The 16,782-nt window shown below is 40.2% G+C and overlaps 1 pseudogene; it reads right to left on the bottom strand.

The window, feature by feature from the left end:
- Positions 1-6,160: 6,160 nt before the first annotated feature.
- Positions 6,161-10,312, bottom strand: LOC123857536 (eukaryotic translation initiation factor 4E type 2-like; annotated as a pseudogene).
- Between the last annotated feature and the right edge of the window lie 6,470 nt (positions 10,313-16,782).

Below are 16,782 nucleotides of genomic sequence, written 5' to 3'. Positions count from 1 at the left end.
GCTTATATCCTTTCTCTGTCATGTATTTGCTCAAAAGTTTAGACAGTTACTCATTGGCCTTCAGTTTCTTTATCTGTACAATTGCATTAATAATAATTATTCCTCAAAGATAATATGAGACCAGAAAAATGAGTCAACAAATTTAAATTGGTTGTTCCAAAGTAGATGTGCAATAAATGTCCCTGTAAGGGAGCCCCGTAACAATCTTTCTACAGTTTGGGTCTAAGATGCTGTCTCTGCTTAGATTGACTCCCCATGTTAGTTTTCTTTGTTGTAGGTACCCGTGCCTCAGCTATATTCCTTCCTTCTACCTTATGTTATATTCCACTATTTTATGCTCTTCCAGATCCCTAGTTACAGCTAAGTAGCCACATTTTCTACCACATTTCTAGCACATTGACTCCACTTGTTTTCCCTCCCCCACCAGTTAAATTTTTGTGGTGAGGGAGAAAGAAAAACCTTTCTAAGGGCAAAAACTGGCCAGTATGGGCTGCCTTGAAAGAATGAGCTGGGTTAGTCACATACTTTATTACTTAAATCTAAAATATGAAACAGAAAACTACAATAACAGAAAACTGTGAATTATAATAGCTAAAAGGTCATGAGGTATAGTTGGGACTGGAGAAGCCATGATAGGCCATGTACAGGGAGATTTATGAGTAATAATGACTAATTAGAAGAAGTCAAGTGGTAGTGGGATGGAAAGAAGAGTCACTTAGTCACTAGAATGAAGACTCTAAACTCTTACTGAAATTCTCTAGGGCTAACTTGAAGCCAAAACTGTCCCACACTCTAATCTTGGTGAATTCCATTCCTGTTAGTGTTTATTCTTGGATTTATGTACTACCCCTTCCACCCTGTTACTCTACTCATAGCCTTAGAATAAATTTCACTTTATCTGAGTTAACTTGAGTGGGTTTCTTGCAAACAATTGAGCCTAAGCAGACCCTCTGTTCTTTCTTGAATTTCTCATGGATTATAATAGAACATTTTGCCCTGGGATAAAATGACCATATATAAAAATGGATTTCATTTACACTTCAATGTGTACCAATTAATGACAGACATTAGTCAGAAGCACAATTGTAATGTCTCTATAAATATTCTGCCTGGAAACAGGGATGGAGAGAAATGGAAACCTCCAATAGAATGCAGGATCATTTGATATAGGTTGAAGGGCTATAGTGGCAATTACAAAGGCACTCATCCAAATCATGTTGATGTAAGTATAGTGGTGGGAGTGTGGTCTTGCCAAAATAATCAGGAAAGCCAAATCACTGCCCTGAAAGCTCTTGGCTGTGCTAGTTATATCAACACAACATGGGGCTACCTGTCTGGTTTGGCTGACCTCCAGATGAGTCAACTGGTTCTTGACTTAGTGCTTTTAGAATGCTCCAGTTTGTCTCTAAGGCTTTCTACCTCATTTTCCTTCTATTCTGTCACCCTGCCCCTTCACCTTCTTTCCTCCTATTTCCCTGACTTGGACTTCCCGTCTTATCTGGTTGCTTACTCTTTAGCTCTTGTTATATTTCTGCCCTCCCTGCCTCAGAAGCAAACCTATGGCCCATAAAGCTGTTTGCCTAACATAACAACTTAACTTTGGGAATTGACCCAGAGTTCTCTGCTCTGTCCTTTCTGAGATCCCTGGCTGAGATCCTATAGATTGTCCAATAAATGTGTTTCATTCCTCTACTAATCTGGTGTTTATATTCACTCTGGAACTCTCCTTCCTTCCAATTTCCCAGAAAAAACCTCCCAAACCACTCTAAATATGTATATAAATTATCTACTGCTACAGACTGGAAATAAATGCAGCTACTTTGCTGGCTCTGACTTGTGACTTGGCTCTGGCTCAACCCCTTGGGTACTGGCAAGAGTAACTAATTTATCTGCAGCATGTCAGCCAGTGGAAGGAAAGGGCCTAGAGAATGGACTGAAGCATGGAGGAGAGAGGGTGTTCTTAAACTTTGTTCCAGACACAGTGCTAAAAGACAAAATAAAGAAAATTGGTTCGGAGACTTAGGCATGATGATCAACCTGACTAAAGTCTCTATACCAAGATTCTTCAGTTATAAGTAACAGAAACCAATGTAAGCTACTTCCATCAAAATAGGGAAACTTATAAGGAGTTAGGGGTGTGTCACAAAATTCAAGGTCAAGAATGTTATTGGATTTCAGGAATGGACCAGAAAAGGCAACTGCAAAGTCTTCAAAAACTTAGACAATAGACAATATCATTTATCCTTCTCTTTATAATGTTTCTTTTTGCTTCTCTCTCTGATGAGCAGCTTTCTCAACTCCACAGAAAGCACAGGAAATATAACTTCCCCACAGAGCCATGGCATTATTGTTTACTTTCTAAGGTTCAACCACGGGGGCGGGGAACAACCCATTTCCATCTCTCTCTCTCTCTCTCTCTCTCTCTCTCACACACACACACACACACACACACACAACGTAAAATTTCTGGTAAGAGCTTCTAAATAGGCTCTCATCCTTAGGCCAATCAACTTAAGCCTAGGATTGGAACAACATTTACAAATCACATTCGTTGCCATGATCTCAACATTATAAGAAAGAAACTGGAAAATGGGGGGGGGGGATTTAAGGAGTCATATGAACTGCACAGATACACCAAAAGGGATTCACCACAGTGGCCAAGCAGGTTTTTTCTTAGTTTTTATTAAAATTCTAGTTAGTAAAAAAATAATAATAATAAAATAAAATAAAATTCCAATTAGTTAACATACAGTGTAATACTAGTTTCAGGTGTACAATAAAGTGATTCAACACTTCCGTACAACACCCCGTGCTCATCACAATAAGTACACTCCTTAATTCCCATCACCTATTTTACCCACTCCCCCACCCCCACGTGCCTTCCCTCTGGTGACAATCAGTTTTCTATAGCCAAGACTCTTTTTTGGTTTGAATCACTCTCTTTTTTCCCCCTTTGCTAGCTTGTTTTGTTTCTTTCTTAAATTCCACATATGAGTGAAATCAGATATTTGCCTTTCTCTGACTGACTTATTTTGCTTAGCATTATACTCTCTAGCTCCATCCATGTCATTGCAAATGCCAAGATTTCATTCTTTTTTTTTTTATGGCTCAGTAACATTCCAGTGTGTGTGTGTGTGTGTGTCTCCCACATCTTCTTTAGCCATTAATCAGTTGATGGACACTGAAACAGTTGGGCTGTTTCCATAATTTGGCTATTGTAGATAATGCTGCTATAAACATCAGAGTACCTGTATCCCTTTGAATTAATATTTTTGTATTCTTTGGGTAAATACCTAGTAGTGCAATTGCTAGATCATAAGGTAGTTCTACTTTTAACATTTGAGGAACCTTCATACTGTTTTCCAGAGTGGCTGCACCAGTTTGGATTCCCACCAAGAGTGCATGAGGGTTCCACTTTCTCCACATCTTTGCCAACACCTGTTGTTCCTTGTGTTGTTCATTTTAGCCATTCTGACAAGTGTGAGGTGATGTCTCATTGTAGTTTTGAATTGTATTTCCCTGATGGTAAGTGATGTTGAGCATCTTTTCATGTGTCTGTTGGCCATCTGTATGTCTTCTTTGGAAAAATGTCTATTCATGATTTCTGCCCATTTTTAATTGGATTATTCATTTTGGGGATGTTGAGTTTTATAAGTTCTTTATAGATTTTGGATAGTAACCCATTATCAGATATGTCATTTGCAAATCTCTTCTCCCATTCCATAGATTGCCTTTTAGTTTTGTGGACTATTTCCTTTGCTGTGAAGATTTTTATATTGATATAGTCCCAATAGTTTATTTCAGCTTTTCTTTCCCTTACCTCAGGAGACATATCTAGAAAAAAGTTACTATGTCAGATGTCAAAGAGGTTACTATCTGTGTTATTCCTAGGATTTTAATGGTTTCCTATCTCACATTTAGGTCTTTAATCCATTTTGAATTTTTTGTGTGTATAGTATAAGAAAGTGGTCCAGTTTTATTCTTTTGCATGCTGCTGTCCAGTTTTCCCAACACCATTTGTTGACAAGACTTTTTCCCATGGGATATTCATTCCTGCTTTGTTGAAGATTGATTGACCATATAGTTGTGGGTTCATTTCTGGGTTTTCTATTCTGTTCCATTGGTCTATGTGTCTATTTCTGTGCCAGTACCATACTGTTTTGATCACTACAGCTTTGTAATATAACTTGAAGTCCAGAATTGTGATGCCTCCAGCTTTGCTTTTCTCTTTTCAAGATTGCTTTGGCTATTCGGGGTCTTTTGTAGTTCCATACAAATTTTAGGATTGTTTCTAGCTCTGTGGAAAACACTGTTGGTATTTTGATAGAGATTGCATTAAATGTGTAGATTGCTTTGGGTAATATAGACATTTTAACAATATTTGTTCTTCCAGTCCATGAGTATGGAATGTCTTTCCATTTCTTTGTGTCATCTTCAATTTCTTTCATTAGTATTTTACAGTTTTCAGAGTACAGGTCTTTTACCTCTTTGGTTGGGTTTATTCCTAGGTATGGCAAAGCAGTTTTATTTCAGAACCAGAGGGTATACATCTGAGAACAAACCCCAAAGGGCTCTATTTCCTTAGAAACTTCTCTCAGCTTTCAGTCCCCTAGGAGTGAAGAAGACAGATCTAAACACAAGAAGAAGTTAAAGTAGTGAAATAAAGTGACTAGTAGCCTGCTTAGTGTGTTGAATCAAATCAAAATGTGACTAGGTCTGTCACATAGAAATTATTATAAAGAAATGTTAGCTATTATTGTAATCAGAAGAGGCTGGATGCAGTGGGACTCTGAGCAAAAGAGATAGACTAATCTTTGCAGAGAGTTCCTTCAAAGCCACAAAGGAGCCACTCCATAGTGGAATATATCTCAATAGGAACCAAGATTTGAGTCTGCCACATACAGCGCTCTCCTCCCTACATAGAGCTAATCGACACTGACACTGACAAACTCTTGGGTTTGGTTCCTAATTTTTAAAGATACTATGTAGGGGCACCAGGGTGGCTCAGTCAGTTAAATGTCTGCCTTGGGCTTGAGTCATGATCCCGGGGTCCTGGGATCGAGCCCCACATTGGGCTTCCTGATCAGTGGGGAGCCTGCTTCTCCCTCTCCCTCTGCCACTCCCCCTGCTTGTGCTCACCTCTCTGTCAAATAAGTAAATAAAATCTTTTTTAAAAAGATACTATGTAAACTTCCCTTTTGTTATGACAACACAACAATGACCTCATTCTTGCTAGAGTTGAACCCAAGACAACCCCCTCCATCCCAATTAATCCCATTCTGAAGTAATTTCTACTTCAGAATCAGCCTAATTGAACTTGTAAGGCTCCTGGTATCCTTGATTATGTTTAGAAGATATGTAATATACTTTATGGAAATGTAACTCAAGTAACAATATTATAAGCACACACTCTCTCCAGGTTGTCTACTTTTTGCTAATCTCCCTCTTCTGTTAACTATTTTTTTTTTTAGTTTAGCACCATTTATTAAGTTATCTCAGCTGTTGTAGCTGAGGCTTGTCAGCCTGTTCTTAAAACATAAAATGCAGGGCACCTGGATGGTGCAGTTGGTTAAGCACTGGACTCTTGGTTTCCGCTCAGGCTGTGATCTCAGGGTCATGAGATCAAGCCCTGCCTTGGGCTCCACACTCAGCACTAAGTCTGCTTAAGATTCTCTCTCCTTCTCCCTCTGCCCGTCATGCTTGTGCATTTTCTCTCTCTCTCTCTCTCTCAAATAAATAAATAAATAAATCTTTAAAAAAATCATAAAATGCTCTTCCAATTCCTCTTTTTTTTTAAGATTTTATTTATTTATTTGAGACAGAGAGAATGAGAGAGAGAGAGCACATGAGAGGTGGGAGGGTCAGAGGGAGAAGTAGGCTCCCTGCCGAGCAGGGAGCCCGATGCAGGACTCGATCCAGGGACTCCAGGATCATGACCTGAGCTGAAAGCAGTCGCTTAACCAACTGAGCCACCCAGGTGCCCTTTTCCAATTCCTCTTGTCCTAGACAGAAGGATCTTCCAGGTAGCATGCCAACAGAACAAGAGATTCCAATGATGCCAGCTTCAATGATGGTGCCATCCATATAGGGAGAAGGTCATGGTATATTCAGCCACAGCTTACAGAGGTTTGGAAAAGGACCCTTTGAGGGCCCAGACTGCCTAGCATTTTGATGCCCCAACCAAGAACTCTTCCTCCAACATGTCCAGGATAAGATTCTCACAGCAGTGAGATGCCAAGCTTTTCTGGAACCAAATAATCCACTTGCCACCATTTTTTTTTTTTTTTGCATCATCTTCCCACATGGGTTTAATTCCTTCTTTGAAGAGATGGAAGTCACTGTGGCCTGTCAGGTCCCTAGGACCTACCATGTGTTGTAAAACCTTCAGAACTGCTCTGCAGAGGCAAAAATGCCAATCTGTTTGATATTTTATTCATTGCTTTGTGAGCTGGTGGGATGGCTGGGGGTTCTTCTGGAGTATCAGAAAGTATACTTGTACTGCAGGAGATGCTCTGCTGGTCCAGGGGCAACAGCCTTCCTCTTACTGCTGCCCTAACTCTTGTCTCATTCCATTTTTTCCTTCTTTGTGCTGTTTTCTTCATTCTGATCATGGTCCCCACTGTCATCATCTTTCAATGCACTGAACTTGTACATCCTCTCCCCACTGCCGTCACCACTGCCTCACAGAGTGACTTCCACTCCACTGGGCCCTCTCCTGTTAATTCTTGATAATTTCAGTTTGAGAGGCATTTTCTGACTTTGTCTCCAAATACTCCCTTTTGGTGGCATGTGACCTCCTCTGGGTTGTGGGGTCACATCATATACATATGTAGGAAATAAGAATATGAATAATGGAGTGAATCCATCTATTATTCCACTCAGTAAATCTAAGTCTTGGAGTGAATGAGAGTTGAGAAACTTGAATTTGCTCTTCACATAGGTGATCTCAGTTTCTGTGAGCTTCTCACAGTGCAAGTATGCCAACACCTTAAGTGTGTTCTAGTGTTTAAACATATATTTTTCATTCAATAGGGACCCTAAACATAACCCATCTACTTAATCTGGTGCTCAATTGAAGAAACGGAGATCTGTTCCAGTGCTGGCCTTATTGATAGACATTATGTAGTTCTTTCACATGGAGCTTTCACAAATGACTTTCAAGGATAATTTTGGCTATATGTAATTTTCCCTTAAATGTTTAATCCCCTTTAAAACTTCGGTGTAAGCTGCAATTTCACTGTACTAACTATAGTCTACTGGTTGAGAAAAATGGCTTTTGTTCCCCCACCAAAGTGTGTGTTTCAGACAAGCCACTACAAGTGAAGTATATCATAGAAAAAGAGAAGGCTTGGTCATGGACACCAATCCTCTGAGCACTTGGCCATTGGTAGTGAAATTCCACAGTTGGTGCTTGGAGACAGGGATTGGGGATAGACATTGTATGCTCATATCCCACTGTACAACCCAAGATTTTTTTCTGCTAGTAGAAAAAAAGTGTATGGAAAGATCATGAATGGGATAGTATATTTTCAAATCAAAACCCAGGAAAAAGGTATGGTTAAAAAATGTATGGGATGAGGAATGGGGGATAAGTTGTCTTCAAAAAACTTTGATTGGGAGGGAATAAGATCCTAAACATTGGAGTGGGGACCTATGGTAAATTCCAATGACGCTGGGGATGTCATACCTCTAAATTCTATTGAGTTTTCTTTGCCAACTTTTTCCACCCCTGCCTGAGAAGGTTAGCTATGCTTTGCCCAAAAAAATCTGTAATGGCCTCTCTAAAGTTAGTTTCCTTGCAAAGCACTGCTGACTCTCCTCAGGATCTACCCTGCAACTCTTATTTGCTCCTAGATACATGCCTAGGCTCAAGTCCCAGCAAATCTTGAAGGGTAATGCACTAGAAGGTGTGCCACACACCAAAACAGGTGCATGATTTTTCCAATTTATACAGACAGAAATACGGAGAATATGTGTGGGAATGGAGGTGAGTAATGGTGGAAGGAATATAAAGTTAAATCAGGCCAAGTTGATTGATATGAGCTCACACAAAGATTATGGAGTCAATAATTTAGTTCAAGTTGTTAGAAAGGACTCTAACAGTGTGGTTGGTTGGGTAACTGAAAATGGACCAAAAGTGACCTATACTAAGTGAAGTTGAAATGCCAGAATGGCACTGTTATACTATAAAGACAGGGATTCAGAGGCTTGGGAAGATTGGAATGTTAGAGTGGATTTATCATTTAAAATCTGCTCACCTACCCTGGAGGATCTACTCACCATGACTGTGAGAAATAAATTTGTGAGGGTAATCCCAGCATCCTTGAATGTGGTCAATCTCCTGTAGGTCAAAAAGTATAGTGTGAACTTCTGCAACTGAACTGGAATATTTAAATGCAGTGAGGATAATTGGATCCCAGGGTTGCAGAAGCCAAATACTGAAACTTAATTATCAAAGACAAGGTGAGCTTGATTGCTGTAATAGACAGTAGAGTCAAAGCATAGAATAGTCTAATTTGTAGAGAACTTTGGCATTTTTTAGTCAATTATCACATCCCTGGAAAAGAAATAGATGAGCAATCTACTAAATTCTTGATCTATATAGGTAGGAGAGTTCTAATTTGGGTGAACAATGTCTAACTTGAATCACCAAAACAAAGACTCGTTGTCTTTTAATCAATTCCCAGACTTGAGCCAGTTGACAGACCCAGAACCCTTTGAATGAAGAGAGGCATGTAATTTTAAGGAAGGACCCTGCTATATTGCCAGAAATTTTTATTGTTAATTTTTCTCCCAACATTCCTTAAAAGAACCTATGGCCATTGACCAGGTGATTATGCATTGGGGAAAAAATAATCAAACATTTGGAGGATTACTGGACAGTGTCTCTGAACTGGCACTAATTCAAGGAGACCCTATCACTGTGGCCCACAAGTCAGAGCAGGAGCATATGGGTGTCAGGTGATTAATGTAGTTTTAGCTTGGGTTCATCTCACATTGGGTCCAGTGTGTTCTCAAACCCATGCTATGGTTATTTCTCTATTCCAGAATGTATAATTGGAATAAAAATACTCAGCAACTGGAAGAATCCACATATTGGTTCCTTGATTGTGGATTGAGTGCTATTATAGTAGGAAATGCCAAGTGGAAACCACTAGAAATGCTTCTACCTAAGAAAATAGTAAACCAACAGCAATACTACATTCCTGGAGAGATAGCAAAATTAGTACCACCATCAAGGACTTCAAAGATGCAGGGGTGATGATTCCCACCACTTCCACTTCCTCATTCAACTTACCTATTTAGCCTGTGCAGAAAACAGATGGAACTTGGAAAATGACAGAGAATTATTGTGAAGTTAACCAGATGATGATTCCAGTTGCATCTGCCGTTCCAGATGTGGTTCTGTTTCTTGGGCAATTAACACATCCTCTGGTACCTGGTATGCAGTTATTGATCTGGCAAATGTTTTCTTCTTGATAGGTGTTAGTAAATACAACCAGAAGCAGTTTGCTTTTCACTGACAAGTCAAACAATACATCTTCACTGTCTTATGTCAAGAACATATTAATTCTCCAGCCCTATGTTATAATTTAGTCTACAGTGACCTTGATCACCTTTCCCTTCCAGAAGACATCACACTAGTTTATTACATTGATGACATAATGCTGATGGGATCTGGTGAGCAAGAAGTAGCAACTACTCTAGACATATTGGTAAGACACATCAGAGAGTGGGAAATGAATCTGACCAAAATTCAGGGGACTTGCACCTCAGTAAAATTTTTAGGTGTTCATTGACATGGAGCATATTGAGATATCATTTCTAAGGCAAAGCATAAATTATTGTATCTGGCCCCTACTGCATCCAAAAAAGAGGAACAATGCCTAATGGGCCTCTTTAGAATTGAAAGCAACATATTTCTCATTTGAGTGTGCTACTCTGACCCGCTTACTAAATAACCTGAAATGTTCCTAGCTTTGAGTGGGGTCTAGAACAAGAGAAGGCTCTACAACAGATTCAGCCTGCCATGAAAGCTGCTTTGTTACTTGAGCCATATAATCCAACTAATCTGATGGTGCTTGAAGTGTCAGTGGCAGGTTGGAGACTTTGGGAGGCCCCTAGAGCTGAATAGTATTGTTGGCCCTTAGGATTTTAGAGCAATACCCTAACATCCTCTGTGAATACTTTCCTTTTGAGAAACAGATTTTGGCTTTCCATTGGGCCTTATCAGAGATAGAATAGTTAACCACAGGCCACCAACTTAAGCTGCCCATCATGAACTGCCCCACCAAGCCATGAATTTGGCCATGTTCGGCAATATTCCATTATCAAAAAGAAGTGGTATATAATACAAGATTGGGATCAAGCATGCCCTGAAGGCACAAGTAAGTTACATGAGTACGTAGTCCAAATGCCACAAATCCATATATTCATGGGCCATGGCCAATGGTTTAATTACATGGTCAAAGACTTAGAAGAAACATGATTGGCAAATTGGTGACAAGGAGTCAGAAGAACTGTTATGTAGATAGACCTCTCTGAATGGGCAAAGAATGTAAGATATTATGCCCCATGTAATGCACATCAAAAGGTAAGCTCAGCCGAGGAAGATTTAATAACCATATAGATAGAATGGCCCTTTTTGTGGATATCCCTTAGAGCATTTCTTAGTAATACCATATCCCATGGTTAAAGTCAATGAAAAACTACAACAACCCAATTCAGGCAGGACTAATAATGGCCCAGACCCTTCAGGAATAAATGTTTGGGATACCTCACCAAGCAAAGAATTACAATCAACAAAAGGAAAAGGGAATATGGAATGGGTAGTAGAAGGTACTTACAAACACCAGCTACGACCATGTGACCAGTTACAGAAATGAGGAATATGGTAGTTATGAGCATTTTTCTTGGTAACCTACAGGTTAGCTTCACTTTCAGGCTTCTCATTATCATCTCTATCTGCTGTAAAAAAAAGGTGTTTATGTTTTTAAAGGGCTTCTAGAGGAGTAATACTCGGTGGCAATTTTCCTCAAATATTTCCCAAGTCCTTATTGATGATGGTTTTAGTGGGTATGGAAAATTTTGTAACAGCTATAAACAAGTAGTTATCAATTTGGGTAAAGAAACTCCCATGCAAGGAGAGGTTAGATTTCTCTATGAGATCAAATATGTTTTTTATAATAATTGCTTTAATATTCAACAGCTATGACTGTTTACTGTGAGTGGTCAGTATTGCAATGGTAGAAACCCACTTCCACTGAATATTATATAAAACTGCACTTGCCTTGGGGCGCCTGTCATTAAACATCTGCCTTCGGCTCAGATCATGATCCCAGGGTCCTGGGATCGAGCCCCGCATCAGGCTCCCTGCTCAGAGGGAAGCCTGCTTCTCCTTCTCCCACTCCCCCTGCTTGTGTTCCCTCTCTCACTGTGTCTCTCTCTGTCAAAAAATAAATAAAATCTTTAAAAAACTGCACTTGCCTTTTAAGAGGTTAGGTTAGAGAATAATTTCCAAACTGGTTGTATTCTCTGATTTTTAGACATATCTTGGCACAAGAAATATGTAGTATGCATTGCCTTCCTTGTATATGTTGATTAGTGGGGCCAGGGAGGGTTTATTAGGGTTCTACAGAGAAACAGAACCTATAGTGTGTGTGTGTGTGTGTGTGTAGAGAGAGAGAGAGAGAGAGATTTATTTTAAAGAATTGGTTCAGGGGCACCTGGGTGGCTCAGTTGTTTGAGCGTGGGACTCTTGATTTCAGCTCATCATGATCTCATGGTCATGGGATCGAGCCCCGCTTTGGGGTCCACACTCAGCGTAGAGTCTGCTTGTCCCTCTCCCTCTGCTCCTCTCTCTCGCTCTCATTCTCTCAAATAAATAAATAAATAAATAAATAAATAAATAAATAAATAAATAAAATCTTTGGAAAAAAATAAAGAATTGATTCACTTAATTGTGGAGGCTTGGCAAATCCAAAATCCAATGGAGAAATACGGAAGGCTGGAGGCTCAGGAAAAAGTTGCAGTTTGAGTCCAAAGACAGTCTGCTAGCAAAAGTCTTTCTTGCTCAGGGGAGGTTGGTCTTCGTTGTATTAAGGCCTTCAACTAATTGGATGTGGCCCACCCACATTAAGGAGGGTAATCTGCTTTACTTAAACTCCACTAATTTAAATGTCAATCTCTTCTCAAAAATATACCTGCACAGAAACATGCAAAATAATGTTTGAGCAAATATCTGGACACTGTGATCTAGACAAGTTGACACCTAAAATTAACCACCACAAAGAAGGTTCCTGGGAAGATGCCAATTTCTTTCCACCTCAATAAGTGGGGCTTGTATTGGAGGAGGAGAGAGACCATTACAATTAAAGAAGTCAATAGTTTTAAGGAAATATATAGTTAGCAGAGTTTATATTTATCATCATCCCAGGGATTAGTAAAAACTATGATTTTATCTCTGGAATCCCATAGGATTTGTTGGTATTAGTTCTGGATTACGTTTTATTTAATTGCACAATTATGAGCATCTTAATTGTAATATTGGGTACACACTATATCTAGGAATTCCTTAAATGACACTTGATATATAGTGGCAGATTGCTCTATTTGCTTGGTGGCACTAGTTAATAATAGTAGATTTCATTTGATTTGAAGTTAAAATTGGCTTATAGGGCTTAGAAGGCACCTATGAGTCACCAGCAATATTATAGAGTCTGGCTTAGCTGGGAGGGTTGTTGGCCAGCAGTAGTAGAGATAGGAAATACAGTAGTAGTCTCAGTGTTGATGTCTGTGGTCATGTTAGTAGGATTGATCAATCTGAATAACCAACAAAGTGGTTCTCATTGTCCTCAATCTGACCAGTGTTGCATGTCTCCCTGTGGTAAGCATGTGGCATGTTAAGGTGATCAAAGAGTGGGTGTGTAGGAACACTGGTGAGGGTTGGAACTTCTCAAATAAGTAAAGGGCACAGCAACAGTTGGAGTTAAAGTCAGAGGCCATTCATAGCCAGGGGTAATGGATATGATTGTCCCCTGTATATCACCCAGGGTAATTAGTTCTACCTGCTGGGTGTCAGAAGCAGCTACAGATTTGTTCCACAGTACCTTTAGTAGAGCAAAGTATATGGGTGGCAGACTAGGATGCCTCACTCTCTCCAGATACTGGTAAGTGGTTTGCTCCACTTACACTGGATGATGAGCAGACACAGGCTGAGAATGATTCCAGAGTCAGTAGTCCACATCAGGTCCTCATCAGGATTGAGCGAGAAACAGCTAGACTCTGGATCTTCTATGAGGGAGGAAGGAAAAGTTAAGTATCAGGTGGGTGCTATTTTGCTGTAGGCAATAATGCCAGGGTTACTGCATCTATGAAAATGGATAATTGTGTTGCATCCAGTGTGCTTACATAAAACAGCAGAAGCTGCAGCATCTCTATTGGTGGTCCCCTTATTTGTTGTGAATTTAAATATGACATAGTTATGCCATGTGGGGGTGGGTTGATGTAATCAGGACTATGAACAGTATTTTGACCACTTAGGGGACCATTGTCCTTCAGGTTCTCTCTATAGTCCTTGTTTTAAAAGCCCTTTATGGGGGCACCTGGGTGGCTTGGTTAAGCAGTTGCCTTCAGCTCAAGTCATGATCCCGGGGTCCTGAGAAGGAGCCCCGTTCAGTGGGGAGTCTGCTTCCCCCTCTCCCTCTGCCCCTCCCCCCCTAACTTGTGCACTCACTCTCTCGATCTTTCTCTCGCTTTCTATCTCTCTCAAATATTTTTTATTATGTTCAGTTAGCCACTGTATAGTACATCATTAGTTTTTGATGTAGTGTTCATTGATTCATTAGTTGCATATAACACCCACTGCTCATCACAACACGTGCCCTCCTCAATACCTATCACCCATTTAACCCATCCCTCCCACCCCCTCCCCTCTGAAACCCTCAGGTTGTTTTCCGGAGTCCATAGTCTCTCATGGTTCTTCTCTTATTTCTTCCCCTTCAGTTTTCCCTCCCTTCCCCTATCGTCCTCCATACTATTCCTTATGTTCCACATATGAGTGAAACCTTATGATAATTGTCTTTCTCTGCTTGACTTATTTCACTTAGCATAATTCCTTCCAGTTCCATCCTTGTCGATGCAAATGATGGCTATTCATCTTTTCTGATGGCTGAGTGATATTCCATTGTAGATATGAGCCACATCTTCTTGATCCATTCATCTGTTGAAGGGCATCTCGGCTCCTTCCACAGTTTGGCTATTGTCAACATTGCTGCTATGAACATTGGGGTGCACGTGCCCCTTATTTTCACTACATCTGTATATTTGGGGTAAATACCCAGTAATGCAATTGCTGGGTCATAGGGTAGCTCTATGTTTAACATCTTGAGGAACCTCCATACTGTTTTCCAGAGTGGCTGTACCAGCTTGCATTCCCACCAACAGTGTAAGAGGTAAATAAAATCTTCAAAAAATAATAAAAAATAAGAACCCATTATGTTTTTCTATGATATATGCTGCCATAGGACAATAGGGTAAGTGAAAAACCCAAGCAATGTTATTTTGTAATGACCATTGTTGCATTCCCTTTACAGTGAAGTGTGAGTGTTGATCTGACTGTGTAACTTTGTAGAGCTCCCAAAGTTTCATTAACCTCTCAGTAACACTAGGAAAGGTTAATGCCTTACATGGGTTAGCCAATAAAAGACCTGTGTGGATATCTACCATTGTTAAGGCATATTTGATGACTCCTACTGCTATAGAGAAAGGCCCAATGAAGTCGATTTGTTAGTTCTGATGTGGCCCTTAACCTCTGTAAATTTTTCCAGTGTCTAAATTTTTGGCATCTGGTACAGTCCCTAATGGCTTTGTGTAAATGTTTCTCTACTGGGTCAATTCCTCTATTAACAATCCATTTTCATAACCCTCTGATGCCCAAATCCACTGACCTCTTGGGTGTACACCAATAGAAGGGGTAGGGTGGCTAGTCTCAGAGTCTGGAGACTGTCCATCCTTTAAGAGGCTTGCCTATTTTAGAGGTCTGGTTAGTTCATCAGCTTGTGTGTTGTAGTGTGCCTCCTATGGTATGCCCAGATGGGCAGAATGGGAGCCAATGTGGCAAATTCTCCCCATATCTCTTTACCCCAAATGTCTCAACCTTGTATTTTCCAGCCATGATTTTGCTGAAGTTCAGATCAACCCATTAGCCACCAACCAGGAGTCTGTGAAAATAAAACCTTAGGAAAATGTTTGTCACAGGCATGCTTTATTAATAGAAGTATTGCATTCAGCTCAGCCCTCTACCCTCCTTATGGAAATTGGAGTGTTTGAACAGGGGTAATAGGCTGTGGCTGTCCATTGTCTTGCTGCCTTATACCCCAGGATCACTTCAAAGGTAAAGACAGACCATTGTTTTTCTCATTTTAAGAGTGTTGGCTGTCCTCCCTCCAGTCCCCATTAAGCAAGAGGCAGAGGCATGTCTGGGGGCTTTGGCAAGTCAACCTCAGTGGCAGGGTATATGCTAATTCCTCATAGAGTTGTGGCACTCCAGCATCTCGATTATTTAGATGCCATTTCCATTTTAATAAGGAGGCCTCATTAAACTTTACAGGGAGCTTTTTCCATTGCTCAGGGTATAATAGGCATCTCGATCCATAGAGTAATTGGTTCTGCTCCAGTAAGGGCTTCAGTTTTACTAAGTGCCTAGTATGTTACCAGGGGTTGCCTCTCTACTGGTGAATACTTTGGGGTTAAGTCTGGGAGCTACTTACACCAAAAGCCTATGCATAGCCATTTAATTGTTCATTTGGTCCAGAGGCTCCAGGAAGCAAATTTGCAGTGGCCAAAACTTCTCATTAAGTCCTGTCCTCAAAGCATTAGTAGAACTGCCAAAGTAATAGCCTCCTTTATTTTATCTACTGCCTATTGTTGCTCAAGTCTCCATTGAAAAGTGAAAAGCTTATAACAAGCAGGGACCAGCACTGGAGGTATAGAATGTGTTGGCACCAAAATCCAAACATTCCTACCAAATGTTGGTCTTCCTTTACCAATGTGGGAGGTTGAATTGCTAGAGTCTTATCTTTTACCAGATTTGTAACAGTTCCTCTTATAAATTCCAAATATAGCCTCAAAATACAGACTGAGAGGGCCTTGGATCTTATGTGGGGCAATTGCCCATTCCCTCTCAGTGAGGTGTTTGTTCACAATTGTGATGACCTATGGACAGAGTCATGGTCAGGTCCAATGAGAAGGATGTCATTGATATAATGTTAAAGCTAAGTTTCTAGTATAAGAGTGAGTCAAACATTTGTGTCCTGACTGCAAAGATGGTGCTTAATTTCAGGACTATTTAAATACCCTATAGGCAACCTGGAAAAGATATACTATTGACCCTCAAAGGTGAAGGTGAATTGTGGTTAATTCCCTGTGAAATTTTTACAGAATAGAACATGTCAGCAGACTACTAGGTATTTACCCAAAGTATAAAAAAATACAGATCTGAAGGGATAAATGCACCCCTATGTTTATCAAAAATAATGAAATCTTGGGTGCCTGGATGGCTAAACAGGGAGCCCAATGTGGGATAAGCGTCTGCCTTCGGCTCAGGTCATGATCCCAGAGTCCTGGGACTGAGTCCCGCATCGGCAGGGAGCCTGCTTCTCCCTCTGCCTCTGCCTCTCTCTCTCTCTCTCTCTCTCTCTGTCTCTCATGAATAAATGAATAAAATCTTTAAAAAAATAATGAAATCTTGACATTTGCAATGATGTGGATGGAGCTAGAGTG

This window comes from Mirounga angustirostris, unplaced genomic scaffold, assembly GCF_029215605.1.
Source record: "Mirounga angustirostris isolate CCGP_5_RB_7025 unplaced genomic scaffold, mMirAng1.0.hap1 SCAF_11, whole genome shotgun sequence".
In the NCBI taxonomy this organism is placed as follows: domain Eukaryota; kingdom Metazoa; phylum Chordata; class Mammalia; order Carnivora; family Phocidae; genus Mirounga; species Mirounga angustirostris.
Note: the sequence above shows the minus strand (reverse complement) of the source record. Positions and strands in the feature narration are given on the sequence as shown.